This window comes from Notamacropus eugenii, chromosome 7, assembly GCF_028372415.1.
Source record: "Notamacropus eugenii isolate mMacEug1 chromosome 7, mMacEug1.pri_v2, whole genome shotgun sequence".
NCBI classification, from domain to species: domain Eukaryota; kingdom Metazoa; phylum Chordata; class Mammalia; order Diprotodontia; family Macropodidae; genus Notamacropus; species Notamacropus eugenii.
Window position 1 is genome coordinate 71,317,089 of NC_092878.1, and position 17,012 is coordinate 71,334,100.

Consider the following 17,012-nt stretch of genomic DNA (forward strand, 5'->3'; position numbering starts at 1 on the left):
CAAAGGATTACTTTACACACCTTGAAAAAATAATAATGGAATTCAGCTACAGGAACAAAAAGTCAGAAATCTCAAGGGAAATAATAATAAAAAAGTGTTAGAAGGTTAACTAGCAGTACCAGATCTCAAATGATACTATAAAGCAGTAGTCATCAAAATGATTTTGCACTGGAACACACTAGATATTCAACATACAAAAGGAAATGAACCTAATAACCTGTCATTAGACATATTAAAAGATCTGTGCTTAGTGGAGTAAGAATTTAATAATCAACAAAAACTGCTGGGAAAACAAGAAATCAGTCTCATAGAAACAAAGATTAGACCAACATTTCATATTGTATGTTAAGATAAGTTCCAAATGGATACATGATAGACATTAATGGTCACATTATTTAAAAAATAAGTTTAGCACCAAACACAAGATATAGAAGATCACAGGACAAAAAAATCAATGATTTTGATCACAATAATTGCACATCTAAAATTAGCAACTGAACAGGTAACTAGGGCAAAAAAGAAAAACAAAATCTTTTCAAAACACATCTCTGATAATGGATTAATTTTCAAGATTTACACAGAATGCTCTCAAATCTATTAGAATAATAGCCTGTCCCCAACTAATTAATGGTCAAAGATATACTTGAAATTTTCTAAGGAAGAAATCCAAACTATCAATAACCATGTGAAAGATGCTCCAGTTCAGTAATTAGAGAAAAGCAAATTAACTCTCTGGTCTCACTTCACGTCTATAATATTGACAGAGTTGGCAAAAAAGGGAAAATGAAACATGTAGGAAGGACTGTAGGAAAACAGAAATCTTAATATACTCTTCATGAAATGGTGAATTTCTCCACTTCTTATAGAAAAGCATTTTGGAACTATGCCCCAGAAAAATATAAACTGTGCAAACCTTTTGACCAAGCAACATCACAACTAAGCCTATATCCCCACAGAGATCAAATCAAGGAGAAAAACAACAACATATGTACAACATGTTTATAGCAATTATTTTGCACTGGCAAAGAACTGGAAAGTAAGAGAGTATTCATCAATTATACAAATGTTGAAAACATTATCAAATTCTGATTATTATGTCATAAAGAATGTCAAAGGAGATGGCTACATAGACTACTCGGAAGACTTGCATGATCTGATACAGAATAAAGTGAACTGAATCATGAGAACAATTTATACAATAACAATAGCATCTTAAAATAAATTACTTTGAAAGCCATAAGAACTTTAATCAATATAATGACCCACAAAGATTCCAGAGGATCAATGATGAAGCACGCTACAAATTTCCTGAAAGAGAAATAATGGACTCAGGGTACAGAATTAGATATGCACACAAACATGCTCACCCACCCACTCACACCCTCATATACACATATATATATCTATGTGTATATGTGCGTTTATATATTTCTCTCTGTATATGTATGTATGTGTTTATGTATACACACATGTGTGTCTATATATTTAATACAACCAATGTGAAAATTTGTGTTACTTGGCTATGTACATTTGTTCAGTGGAGTGTGGGGGAGGGAAAAGAAAAAATATTTTTGTCCCTTGCAAAAATAAAATTCATAAAAATTATTTATAGCTATATCAATCAATATATATACATATATATCCAATAAATATATCAATACATCTCATGTTCTAGCCTTTCTTATCTTTTCATTTGCACTCAGCTTTTAAAAACATAATAATTATTTCCCCAATTACATGTAAAGACAGATTTTAACATACCCTTCAAAAAATTTTTGAGTTCAGTTTTTTTCCTTTTCCCTTTCCTCCGCCTTCCTTGATATGGTGAGAAATTTAATGTAGTTTATACATGTTCAGTCATGAGAAAATATATTTCTGTATTAGTCATATTTTAAAGGAGACACAGAACCAAAGGGAAAAAATCATGGAAAAATACCAATAATTAAAAATAATATGATATGATCTGCATACAGATTCCATCAGCTCTTTCTCTGGAAGTGGATAGAATTTTTCAGCATGAGTCCTTTGGAATTGTCTTGGAGCATTGTCTTACTAAGAACAGCTGCCCTTCACAGCTGATCATCATACAGTATTGCTGTTACTTTGTACAATGCTCTCCTGGTTGTGCTCACTTCATTTTGAATCAGTTTGTGTAAATCTTTCCAGGTTTTTTCTGAAAAACACCTGCATGGAGGGTGCACAGCCAACATGGCAGAGTAAAAGTGTGGACTTGTTTGAGATCTCCCCCAAACCCTCCAAATACCTGTAAGAATGACTCTAAACAAATTCTAGAACTGCAAAATGCACAAAATTATGGAGTGAAATAAATCTCCACCCCACCACAGACTGGAAGGTTGACAGAAAGAGTACTTCCCAATGGGCTAGGAGAGGAGTGAAATTGCAGTGTGGGCTGTGCCTGCAAAGACAGAGCCAGAGCAGGTCTCAGAGTACTGAATCACTGTCAGTTTCCAGACTTTTCAGCCCACAAATGCCAAGGACAGTGTAGAAGGTCAGTGGGAAGAGTGTCAGACCTGGGTGAGACAAGAGGGTGGTTTGGCTCTAGCCTTGGGGTGGCCAAGATAGCTGTGGCTATGACAGCAGCAGCCATGGCTGCTTCCAGAGCTCCCAGTCCATAGATAGTGTGGGAATCAAGCAGCTGATCAGAGGGGGATTTCAGGAATCTTTTTTTTACTGGCACTGAGGCAGAATTCTCTTGCTTTGTACTTCTTGGATCTGAGTGGCAATCTTGGATGATGGGCCTATTGTGAGGAGGAATACTGGTGTGGTAGAGCTTGTGGTGTGGTAGAAAGGGAATCTTTCTCACAGTACCAAGGCAGGAAAGAGTGCTTGTGGTCATTCACAGAGACGCAGGTCAGGAAAGAAGTAAACACCTCTCCTTTGATCATAACACGTTGAAAGAACAGAAAATTTGTAGGTCCCCTAGAAGTATTTCTGAAAACAGCTGTAAAAAACCCCTGAAGTTTGGGACATGACATCCTACACACTGGAAACAGAGTCCTATCTTAACAAACAGTTAGAAAATCAAGTATTTTGCTGGAGAAATAAGCATGTAGTGTTAAAAAAAAAATCAGACTATAGAATGCAACCAGAAGGAGACAACAAAGTAAGAACTCCTACATCAAAAAACTCCAAGAAAAATGTGAAATGGTCTCAGGCCATTGAAGAGCTCAAAAAGAATTTTGATAATCAAGGAAGAGAAGTAGAGGAAAAATTGGGAAGAGAAATGAGAGCAACGCAAGAAAATCATGAAAAATGAGTCAACTGCTTGATAAAGGGGACCAAAAATAACACCTTAAAAATACACTAACCCAAATGGGAAAAGGGATCCAAAAAATCAATGAGGAGAAGAATGCCTTAAAAAGTAGAATTGGGGAGTCAGAGTCAAGATGGCAGAGTGAGAGCATTTATTCACCTAAGCTCTGAGACAAACTCCTTCAGATATCTCTTAAAGGAGAATCTGTACAAATTTTCAGTGGTAGAATCCTATAGGAGACAGAATATGGCAGATTTCCAAACCAGGACAGACTGGAAGGATGATGGGAAGATCTGTTGCATGTGGCAGGAGAAGTGTATAACACACAATGCACAAGCTGTATCAGGGCAGACTATAGTACCATAGTAAAGCCCAGCAGGAAGCCCTAGGAGATCTGAAGCAGCAGCAACATTGAAGAATCTCAAACGTATCAGTACAGGACAGGAGTCCAGTGGAACTGAGCGAGAGAACCACAGAACTCCAGATAAGTGCAGCAGCCACTCCTGAGACTATCAGCATGAAGATCAAATGTCTGTAAATCACTGACTTGAACTTCTGGAAGCCAAGATGGTGAAGTGATCAATAAATGCTCTACCCCTCCCCTTGCTGACCTTGAAAAACCCAGAGAATATTTGCCCAAGAAAAATTTGGTAATAGTAACATCAGCCAAAGTGGTAAACAGTCTCTTAACCCATGAAGCTAGGAAAATTGCAAAGGGGGCGCCCTGCTGCTGTGACAGAAGGGGACTAGAGCAGGACTGGAGCTGTCCCAGGCAGTACCACCTCAGGGAACTGAGAGGAGATTCTGATCCCTGGGGTGGTGGAGCCCTAATTATCAACACCAGGAATCCAGGCCTACCTCAGTACAGCCAGGGGAATAGGGAAGTTACCAGCACAAGCCAGGTTCACTAACCACTGAGGCTGCCTGTGCTCAGAAGAGGAGACCTCCTGTGGCCAGACCACCCCTCCCGTATACTTAATGCAGCTAGCTCCAGGGTAACTCTGGGAAAACTCAGAAAGATTTCACCTCTCCTCTGCTTTGGTACATCAGCCAGCTCAGCATCAGGTAAACCACAACATTCTAAGTCTAGCTGAAAGAACCAGAGGCCACACAATACCAAAAGTCTAAAGCTCTAAGCATAAGAACCATGGGATAGAGTCCTTTGTGCCCCAGAAGCCAAGATTCACTTTAAAATCCAGGAAAAGGGTGATTATCATGAGTAAGAAGCAAACCAGAAAAGAAAAGACCATAGAAACCTTTCTATGGGGACAAAGACCAAAACACAAATACCAAAGAGGTCAGCATTGAGGTTCCCATCTGAAACTGCAGAAGGGAATATGAACTGGTCTCAAGCCCAAAAAATATTCTTGAAAGACTTCAAGAAGGATTTTAAAAGCCAAATTAGGGGGTTAGAAGAAAAACTGGCCAATGATTTTAAATATGAAAAAAGAAATCATGGAATAATTTAAAAGGAAAATTGGACAAATGGAAAAGGAAGTATAAAACCTCACTGGGAAAACTGGACAAATGGAAAAGGAAGCACAAAAACTAACTGGCAAAATAACTCTTTAAAATGAAAAATTGAATAGATGGAAAAGGAAGTGCAAAAGTTAACTGAAGAAAACAATTCATTAAAAATTAGATATTGAGCAAGTAGAATCTAATGACTCCATGAGACATCAAGAATCAGTCAAACAGAATTTAAAGAATGAAGATAGAAGAAAATGTAAAATATCTCATTGGAAAAACAACTGACCTGGAAAATAGATCCAAGAGAGAAAATCTAAGAATTATTGGTCTACCAGAAAGCCATGATGAAAAAAGAGCCTAGGACTGAGCTTTGGCCACTCCCCTTCCTCCGTGTCTCTTCCCACACCTTGTCTCTACCACCACCTACCCTGACCTAGGTTCTTACACATTCTGCTAGTCACATTATATAAGTAAGTGGGAAAACAATATCACCTGAATAGCAAAGAAACTATGGCCTTGAAACAGATTTGCAGCAACAAGAGCTTTGAGGGGTTTCAGAAAGTTTATGAGCATAACAGTGTGGAACTAAAATGCAAAATGAAATTTGGAATCAATTTACCACCAAAGACAGAAACTGAAAAATGCCCTGTACTTTACTAGCTGTCTGTTTTAACTTGCACAGAACAAAATTTTATCACAAAATCTGGTTATTTCCAAGCTCCAGCAGAACATGACCTCATTGTTGTTGCACTAGATACTAGTCCACATGACTGCAATATTAAAGAAAATGACAGATGAGACTTTGGTACTGGTGCTGGTTTTTAGGTGAATGCCATTGAAGAACCTTGGAAAACCAGCTATAAGATGTACTCTTATGTAACAGATGAGGTGCCCAAGCTGATAAATGCCAATTTTTCAGCTGACCCAAAGAAGATATCTATTATTGGTCATTCTATGGGAGGTTATGGAGCTGTGATTTGTGCTCTGAATAATCCTAGAAAATAGAAATCTGTGTCAGCATTCTCTCCAATCTGCAATTCAATGCTCTGTCCTTGAGGGAAAAGGTCTTCAGTGTACATTTAGGATCAGATCAAAGTAAGTGAGAGGCATATGATGCTATTGATCTTGTGAAGCCTTACCCAGATTCTCAATTGGACATATTAATTGCTATAGGCAAAGATGATCAGTTCCTTGAAGATGGGCAATAACTTCCTGACATCTTTATAGCTGCCTGTGCAGAATGAAAAATTCCAAGTTTTGCAATTTTTGATTGAAAGAGGAATATGATCATAACTCCTACTTCATAGCAACTTTTGTTAATGATCACATTAATTATAATGATCATGCAAAATACTTGAACACATAATGCTGCATATACAAGTAATCTCACAATTATAAAAGTTACCATTTAAATTGAACCTTTGAAAAGAAAGAAATATACATGAAAAATTACTTCCTGTGAACATTCACTTTTATCAATGGCTTGCCACCTTCTGAATGAACAGATAAAATTAATCTATTGGATTTCTTTTTGTTCCTTCATAGGAACTCTGATAGAAGACATGTCATAATCTACTGGTAGTTTGAAATCCTTGTAAAATTAAGCTTAAAGGACCATATAATATGTAAATGATCATAGCTGATTATAAAGAATACAGAGATTTAGATGTATTTAGGAATACAACAATAAGTTGATGATCATTGGGTATCAGTTTGTAGAGAATTAAATTACAGAATTGTATCCAAGTAACTGAATAAAGAGACTAAATGCATTGAAAAGAAAAAAAGAGCCCAGACAATATGTTCCAAGAAATCATGAAGGAAAACTGCCCAGAGATCCTAGATCCAGAGGACAAAATAGTCATTGAAGGAATCCACTGTTCCCCTCCTGAAAGGGATCCTATACAGAAAAAACCAAGGAGCATCGTTGCCAAATTCCAAAACTATCAAGTGAAGGAGAAAATACTGCAGGCAGCCAGAAAGAAACAATTCAAATATTAAGGAACTACAGTCAGAATTACACAAGACCTTGCAGCTTCTACATTAAAAGATTGGAGGGATTGGAATATGATTTTCCATAAGGCAAAGGAGCTAGGACTACAATGAAGGATCAATTACACAATAAAACTGAGCATAATATTTCAGGCAAGGAGATGGACATTCAATGAAATTAGGGATTTCCACACCTTGCTGACTACAAGGCCAGAGCTCAATAGAAAATTTGATCTTCAAATACAAATCTGAAGAGAGGCATAAAAAGGTAAACAAGGGGAAAAAAGAAACTTGCTATTCAACATGGGCAAACTGTTTACATCCCTAGTAGAGAAGATGATATTTGTAAATCTTGAGAATAGTATATTTATTATGATATACTAAAGGGATATACATAGATAGAGGAAGTGGGTATAAATTAAACGACATGATGATAACACTGTGATTTAAGGGTGCAAAGGAAGAGTAAGAGGAGATGTGAAAAGAAGGAGGCATGAAAACGTAATTACATCACAGGAAGAGGCACAAAATATATTAGAGTAGAGGGAAAGAGAGGACACACATGAACATTGTTTGAAATTCACTCTCATCTGATATGGTTCAAGGAGGGAACAACAAACTCAGTTAAGTATACAAATCTAAGTAGCTCTATAGGCAGTAGTAGGGGAATCGGGAAAGAAAAGGAAGGGGAGGCTAAAAGGGAGGGAAGAAGTAGTCAGGGAAAAGGGGAGTGAAAGAGAGGGGAGTTGAAAGAAGGGAAGGAAGACTGAAGGAGGTGGCATCAAAAATTAAAATTTTATTGTTGAGAGGAAGAAAGAACTAAAAATATAAAAGAGGGTGGGAAAGAGGAAAGAGGATGGAGGGAAAGACACAGGTAGTAATCGTAACTGTTAATGTGAATGGGATTAACTGTCCCATGAAATGGAAGTGGAGAGCAGAATGAATTAAAAATCATAATCCAACAATATGTTGTTTACAAGCAACACATTTGAAATGGGGAGCAAGGGGATACACACAGAGTAATGGTAAAAGGTTGGCTCATAGGTTGGGGCAGCAATCCTAATCTCAGACAAAGCAAAAGCAGAAATAGATCTAATCAAAAGAAATAAGGAAGGAAACTATATCCTGCTAAAAGGCACCTTAGACAGTGAAGCAATATCATTACTAAACATATATGCTGTAAGTCGTGTAGCATTCAAAACCTTAGAGGAGAAATTAAGGGAGTTATAGGAAGCAGCCCAACTATACTAGTGGGGGACTTCAAGATCTACCTCTCTGAACTTGATGAATCTAACTTCAGATTAAGTAAGAAAAAAGTTAAGGTGATGAATGAGACTTTGGATAGGGTACATATGATAGATCTCTGGTAAATAGAATGAGGATAGAAATGAATGCACCTTTTTCTCAGTGGTACATGGCACATATGCAAAAATTGACCATGTACTAGGGCATAAAAATCCCACAATCCAGTGCAGAAAGGCAGACATAGTCAATGCATCCTTCTCAGATCATAAAGTAATAAAAATTATCTGTAATAAAAGACCATGGAAAGATAAACCAAAAATAAATTGAAAGCTAAATAATGTAATCCTAAATAATGAGTAGGTTAAACAACAAATCATAGAAACAATTAACAACCTCATCCAAGAGAATGACAACAATGGGACAATCTAACAAAACCTATGGGATACTGCAAAACGAGTTCTTAGGGGAAGTTTTATGTCATTGAATGCCTACACAAATAAAGTAGAGAAAGAGAAGTTCAATAAATTGGGCATGCAGCTGAAAAAGCTAGAAACAAAAGAAATTGAAAATCTCCAAGAAAAAAAAATTGGAAGTACTTAAAACCAAAGGAGAAATTAATAAAATTGAAATTAAAAAGCTATTGAACTAATAAATACAATTAGGAGTTGATTTTATGAAAAAAAAACAATAAAAATTATAAGCCGTTACTCAGTTCTATAAAAAAAAGGTAGAAGAAAGCCAAACTGCCAATATCAAAAGTTAGAAGGGTGAATTCACCTCCAACGAGGAGGAAATTAAAGCAATACTTAGAAATTACTTTCCCCAACTGTAAGCCCATAAATTTGACAATCTAAATGAGATGAATGAGTATGGTAAAAAAAAAAAAAATATATTGGCCAGATTAACAGAAGAGGAAGTTGAATACTTAAATAACATCATCTCAGAAAAATAAATTGAACAAGCCATCAATGAACTCCCTAAGAAAACATCTCCAGCGCCAAATGGATTCACAAGTGAATTCTACAAACATTTAAAGAACAGTTAATTCTAATATTATATAGACTATTTGCAAAAATTGCTGAAGAAGGAGTCCTCTCAAATTCTTTTCATGATACAAATATGGTTCTGATACCTAAACCAGGAATAGCCAAAACAGAGAAAGACAATTATAGACCAATTTCTCTAATGAATATAGATGCAAAAATCTTAAATAAGATATTGGCAAAAGGAATACAGCAACTTATCATGAGAATAATACATTATGACCAGAGAGGATTTATACCAGGAACACGGGGCTGGTTTATTATTAGGAAAAATATCAGCATTATTGCTCAAATCAACAACAACAACAACAACAAAAAACTAACAGAAGCCATATGATAACCTCAATACATGCTGAAAAAGCCTTTGACACAATACAACACCCATTCCTATTGAAAAAACTGGAAAGTATAGGAATAAATGGAGCCTTCCATAAAATAATAAGCAGTATCTACCTAAAATCATCAGCAAGCATTATATGTAATGGAGAGAAACTGGATGCATTTGCAATAAAATCAGGGGTGAAACAACGATGTCCATTATCACCACTGTTATTCAATATGGTACTAGAAATGTTAACTTTAGCAATAAGAGAAGAAAAAAGAAATTGAAGGAATAAGAATATGTAAAGAAGAAAGTAAGTTATCACTCTTTGCAAATGATATAATTATATATACTTAAAGAATCCCAGAGAATCAAGTAAAAAACTACTTGAAATAATAAACAACTTTGGCAAAGTTGCAGGTTACAAAATAAACCCACAAAAATCATTTGCATTTCTATGCCTCTTGTTCATGAGTAGGTCAAGCAAATATAATAAAAATGACAATCGTACCTAAATTAATTTACATTTTCAGTGCCATACAAATCAAACTACCAGATAATTATTTTTCAGAACTAGAAAAAATATCAAAATTCATCTAGAAGTACAAAAGTTCCAGAATATCAAGGGAACTAATGAAAAGAAATGGCAGAGAAAGTGACCTACTCTTACCAGATTTCATATTGTATTATTAACTAGCGATCATCAAAATCGCTTGGTACTGGCTAAGAAATAAAGGGGTAGACTAGTGGAGTAGGTTAACTACTCAAGGCATTGCAGTCAATGAATATAGCAATCCATTATTTGATAAACCCAAGCCCCCTAGCTTCTGAGATAAGAACTCACTGTCTGACAAAAACTACAGGGGATATTGGATTGTACAGTATGGTAGAAACTGGGAATAGACCAATGCCTGATACAATACATAAGAATAAAGTTCAAATAGATACATGACCTATGTAAAAAGACTGATATTATAAACAAATTAAGTGAATAAGGAATAGTATATTTGTCAAATATATGGAAAATGGAGAAATTTTTGACTAAACAAGAGATAGAGAGTATTATGAAGTGCAAAATAGATAATTTTGATTATGTTACATTGAAAAGTTTTTGCATAAATAACCCAATACAACCAAGATTAAGAAGGAAGCAGAAAACTGGGAATGAATTATTGCAATTAGTGTCTGTGATAAAGGCCTCATTTCTAAAATATATAGAGAACTGAGTCAAATGTACAAGAATTCAAGCAATTTTCCAATTGATAAATGGTCAAAGGATATGAACAGGGAGTTTTCAGATGAAAAAAATTAAAGTTATCTACAGTCATATGAAAAAATGATCTAAATCACTATTGATTAGATAGATACAAGTCAAAACAACTCTAAGGTACCACATCACACTTTTCAGATTGGCTAACACGACGAAACAGAAGATAATAAATGTTGGAGAATATGTGGGAGAGTTGGAACACGAATTCATTGTTGGTGGAGCTGTGAGCTGATCCAACCATTCTAGAGAGTAATTTGGAACTAAGCCTGGAAGGCTACAAAAATGTGCATACCTTTTGACCCAGCAATACCACTTCTATGACTGTATCTCCAAGACATCATAAAAATGGGAAAGGGTCCCATATGTACAAAAATATTTACAGCAGCTCTCTTTGTGGTTGGTAAGAACTGGAAATCGAGGGGATGCCAATTAATTGGGAATGGCTTAACAAATTGTGGGAAATGACTGTAATGGAGTACTATTGTGCTATAAGAAATGATGAACAGAAAGACTTTGGAGAGGCCTGGAAGGACCTATATGAACTGATGTTGAGTGAAAGGGGCAGAACCAGGAGAACTTTGTATACAGCAACACCCACAGTATGTAAGGAATTTTTCTGATAGATGTAACTCTTCACAGTAATGCAAAGACCTAAAAAATTCCCAATAAACTCTTGAGGTAAAATGCCTTCCACATCCAGAGAAAGAATTATGTAACTGGCTCACAGAGTGAAGAGACCTTTTGTTTTGTCTTGTTTTCATGTTTTGTTCCATTCATTTTAATTCTTCTATGCAACATGACAAGAATGCAAATGTATTTAACAAGAATGTATATATAGAACTTATATAAGATTGCACACCATCTCAGAGAGGGAGAAGGCAGGGAGAGGGGAAGTAGTGGAGGTAGGGGGGAAAATCTAAGATCTATGGAAGTAATTGTAGAAAAATGAAAACTAACGAATTATTATTTTTTAAATAGCAGAACTGGCCAAATGGAAAAGGAGGTCCAAAAGCTCATTAAAGAAAATGATTTTTTAAAAATGAATTTGGAGCAGAAAAAAGCTAATGCATTTTTGAAAAATCAAGAAATTATAAAATGAAACCAAAAGAATGAAAAAATAGCAGATAATATACAACTGACCTGGAAAATAGATCCAAGAGAGACAATTTAAAATTGGAATACTTGAAAGCCATGATTAAAAAAAAGAAGCCTACACATCATCTTTCCAAAAATTATCAAGGCGAACAGCACTTACAGTCTAAAGCCAGAGGGTAAAACAGATATTTAAAGAATTCACCAATCACTTCTTGAAAGAGATCCCAAAAGGAAAACTCCTATTTATTTTGTAACCAAATTCCAGAGCTCCCAGTCAAGGAGACAATGTTGCAAGTAGACAGAAAGCAACAATTCAAGTACTGTGGAAACACAATCAATATAACACAAAATCTAGCAGCTTCTATATTAAGGGATCAGAGGGCTTGGAATATGATATACCAGAGGCCAAAGGAGCTAGAATTAAAACCAAGTATCACTTTCCCAGCAAAATTGAGAATAATTCTTTGGGGGAAAAATGGATATTCAATGAAATAGAGGACTTTAAATCATTCTTGATGAAAAAGAAATCATTAGGAATTTATTAAAGTTTAACTCTTTACATTCTTCCATGGAAAGATGATATTTTTACCTCATGAGACCTTTCCCAGTATTAGGATAGTGGACAGAATACACACACACACATACACACACACACACACACACACACACGATATATACGATGCATATATGTGTATATATACACTATATATGTGTTTGTGCATATGATATATATATATATACATTTACATACATACATACATATATATATATATATATATATATATATATATATATATATATATATATGAGAGAGAAGTCACAGGATGAGTTGAATATGAAAGGATAATATCTAAATAATAAAATTGAAGGGTGAGAGAGGAATATATTGTGAGGAGAAAGGGAGAATGGGGTAAATTATTTCACCTAAAAGAGGCAAGAAAAAGTTTTTACAGTATAGGGGAAGAGGGGTGAGGTGAAAGGGAATGAGTGAACATCACTTTCATAAGATTTGGCTTAAGGAGGGAATAATAGGGGTGGAGCCCAGATGGCTGAGTAGAAAGGCACACCTACTCTAGCTCTTCCCCCACAACCCATAAAATACCTGTAAAAAATGACTCCAAACAAATTGTAGAGCAGTAGAAGCCACAAAACAACAGAGTAAAAGAGATTTCCAGCCAAAGGCAGACTGGAAGGCCAACAGGAAAGATCTATGACACTGGACATGGAGTGCAGTCTATGGAACCCAAACCCAGCCTTGGCTGTGAGGCACTGGACAGGACAGGACCGAAGCAGGTCTTGGGAGCAGATTTCCCAGCAGCAGCTGTGATTTCCAGATCCCTCAACTCACAAATACCAAAGACAGCTTCAAAGGTCAGTGAGAAAGTTTTTTCACCTGAGTGAGAAGGGAGCAGGGTCCTCCCTTATTCCCTGCCCCAGGCAGCCACAGCAGGATCAATTTTTGGAGCCCTTGACCTAAATCCCATAGGGGAATTGAGCCTCTGACCTGGGCTTCAGCCCTGAGTGACAGCCCTGTAGTGAAGAAGAATGCTGGCATGGTACAGCTTATGGAGACTCTGGAAAGAAAATTTTACTTGCAGATTCTGGGCAGAAAAACTTTGGTAGCTCCCAGACCACAGCACAGGCCAGGAGAGGAGTAAACTCCTCTCACTTGACTGTGCCACCTTGGAGGAACTGAGAACTTACAGGTCCCCAGAGTATACACCTTCTTGAGAAAGGACTCAAAAGTCAAATAAATGACCAGGGAAGTGCCCCCAAAATGGAAAAAATAAGACTATAGAAGGTTACTTTCTTGGTGAACAGGTATTTTCTTCCCTCCTTTTGGATGAGGAACACAATGCTTACCATCACAGGAAGACATAAGAGTCAAGGCTTCTTCATCCAAAACCTCCAAAATAAATATGCAATGGTCCCAGGTCATGGAAGAGCTCAAAAAGGATTTTGAAAATCAAGTAAGAGAGGTGGAGGAAAAATTGGGAAGACAAATGAGAGTAATGCAAGAAAATCGTGAAAAGAGAGTAAACAACTTGCTAAAGGAGACACCAAAAAATGCTAAAGAAAATAGTACCTTTAAAAATAGACTAACTCAATTGGCAAAAGAGGTCCAAAAAGCCAATGAGGGGAAGAATGCTTTAAAAAGCAGAATTAGTCAAATAGACAAAGAGATTCAAAAGTTCACTGAAGAAAATACTTCTTTAAAAATTAGAATGGAGCAGGTGGAAGCTAATCAATTTATGAGAAACCCAGAAATTACCAAGAAAAAAAAAAGAATGAAATAATAGAAGATAATGTGAAATATCTCATTGGAAAAACAATTGACCTGGAAAATAGATCCAGGAGAGACAATTTTAAAATTATGGGACTACCTGAAAGCCATGATCAAAAAAAGAGCCTAGACATCCTTTTTCATGAAATTATCAAGAAAAACTGACCTTATATTCTAGAGCCAGAGGGAAAAATAATTATTGAAAGAATATAAATTCCTAGGAATATTGTAGTCAAATTCCAGAGCTCCCAGGTCAAGCAGAAAATGTTGCAAGCAAGCACAATTGTGGCTGTACAATCAGGGTATTGTGGAAATACAATCAGGATAACACAAGATCTAGTAGCTTCTACATTAAGGGATCGAATGGCTTGGAATGTGATATTCCAGAAGTCAAAGAAACTAGGATTACAATGAAGGATCATCTACCCAGCAAAACTGAGTATAATACTTCCAGGAAAAAAATGGTCATTCAATGAAATAGAGAACTTTCAAGCATTCTTGTTAGAAAAACCAGAGCTGAATAGAAAATTTGACTTTCAAACACAAGAATCAAGAGGAACGTGAAAAGATTAACAGGAAAGAGAAATCATAAGGGACTTAACTAAATTTGAACTATTTACATTCTTACATGGAAAGATAATATTTCTAACTCTTGAAACTTTTCTCAGTATTTGGGTAGTTGGAGGGATTATGCACACACAGAGAAATACATATATATATATATATATACACAGAGAGAGAGAGAGAGAGAGAGAGAGAGAGAGAGAGAGAGAGAGAGAGAGAGAGAGAGAGACATCACAGAGTGAGTTGAATAGGAATGGATGATATCTAAAAAAATAAAATTAAGGGGTGAGAGAAGAACATATTGGGAGGAGAAAGGGAGAAATAGAATGGGGCAAATTATCTTACATAAAAGAGTCAAGAAAAAGCTTTTTCAATGGAGGGGAAAAGGGGAAGGTGAGAGGGAAAAAGTGAAGCTTACTCTCATTACATTTGACTTAAGGAGGGAATAACATGCTCACTCAATTTGGTATGAAAATCTGTTCAATACTACAGAGAAAATAGAGGAGAAGGAAATTAGTGGGATGGAAAGGAGGACAAATGGGAGAAGGGAGCAATTAGAAATAAACACTTTTGGGGAGGGACAAGTTCAAAAGAGAGAATAGAATAAATGGGGGCAGGATAGGATGGAGTGAAATATAGTTAGTCTTACACAGCTTATGGAAGCTGTTTGCAAAGCTACGCATATATAGCTTATATTCATTTGCTTGCCTTCTCAATGGGGATGAGTTTGGAGGGAGGAAGGGAGAGAAGTTGGAACTTAAAGTTTTGGGAAGAAATGTTGAGAATTGCTTTTTCATACAACAGGGAAATAAGAAACATAGCTAATGGGGTATAAAAATTTATCTTGCCCTAAAAGGCAACAGGGAAGATGGGGATAAGGGAAGGGATGGGTGTGATAAAAGGGAGGGCAGATTGAGGGAAGGGGTAATCAGAATGCACGACCTTTGGGGGTGGGAGGAAAAAATTTGGAACTCAAAATTTTGTGGAAATAAATGTCGAAAGCTAAAAAGAAATTTAAAAAATGACAAAATAAGGGAATAACATACACATTCAATTGGGTATCTTACCCTACTGGAAAGTAGATCAAAGGGGATAATAGGGAGGATGATACAAGGGAGAACAGTTTGAGGGAGGTGGTAGTCACAAGCAAACACTTGGGACAGAGTCAAAGGAGATAATAGAATAAATGAGAGTTGAATATGAGGAGGTATATATAATTAGTCTTTTACAACATGACTTTTATGGAAGTGCATTGCACAAGTACACATGTATAACCTATATTAAATTCCTCCCCTTCTCAACGAGGATGGGTGGTGAAGGAAGAAGAAAGACAATTTGGAGGTCAAAGTTTAAAAACAGATCTCAAAAATGCTTTTTACATGCTGCTGGAAAATAAGATGTACAGGAAATGGGGTATAGAAATCGATTTTGCCCTACTAGAAAGTGATGGGGAGAGTAAAGGAGGGGAGATGAGGTGATAGAAGGGAGGGCAGATGGGGGAAGAGGTAATCAGAATGCATGCCATCTTAAGATAAGTGGAGGGAAGAGATGGGGAGGAAGTTTGGTACTCAAAATCTTGTGGAAATTAGTGTTGAAGACTAAAACAAATAAGTTTTTTTCTTTTTAAAAATCCACCTGCTTGTCTTCTCTCACAGCACCTTAATATTCCATTACAATTATATGCACTAATTTCTTTAGCCATTCCTCAACTGATGGGCATCCCCTCATTTTCCAATTCTTTCCCACAACAAAAAGAGATGCTATAAATATTTTTATAATGATATCAATATCTCTATAAATATGTCTTTGCGATACAGACTTAGTTGTGGCATTGCTTGGTCAACAAGTATGCGTGGTTTTATAGCCCTTTGGGAATAATTCCAATTGCTCTCCAGAATGGTTGGATCAGTTCACAACTCAACCAGTAATGCATCAGTGTCCCAATTTTCTCACATCCTCTCCAACATTTATCATTTTTATTTTCTGTAATATTGACCAATCTAATAGATTTGAGGTTGTATCTTTGAGGTGTTATAATTTGCATTTGTCTACTCAATAGTGATTTAGAATAGTTTTTTTTATATGACTATATATAGCTTTGATGTCTTCATCTGAAAACTGACTGTTTATATCCTTTGACTATTTATTAACCAGGGAATGATTTTTCTTTTAAATTTGACTCATTCTCTATATATTTGAGAAATGAGGCCCTTATCAGAGAAATTTGCTGTAAAAATTGTTTCACATCTTTATGCTTTCCTTCTAATCTTGATTACATTGGTTTTGCTTGTGCAAAACTTTTTAAAAATTTGATATAATCAAAATTTTCCATTTTATATCTATCAGCATTCTCTAGCTCTTATTTGGTCATAAAAATTTCCCTTTTTCATAGATCTGACAACTATTTCTTGTTCTCCTAATTTACTAATAGTAAATTGATAGTATAAATTAAA

General features: G+C 35.9%; 1 pseudogene; it reads left to right on the forward strand.

Annotated features, from left to right (window-relative positions):
• The first annotated feature begins 5,254 nt into the window (after positions 1 to 5,254).
• LOC140514680 (S-formylglutathione hydrolase pseudogene) lies at positions 5,255 to 6,110 on the forward strand (annotated as a pseudogene).
• Positions 6,111 to 17,012: the final 10,902 nt, after the last annotated feature.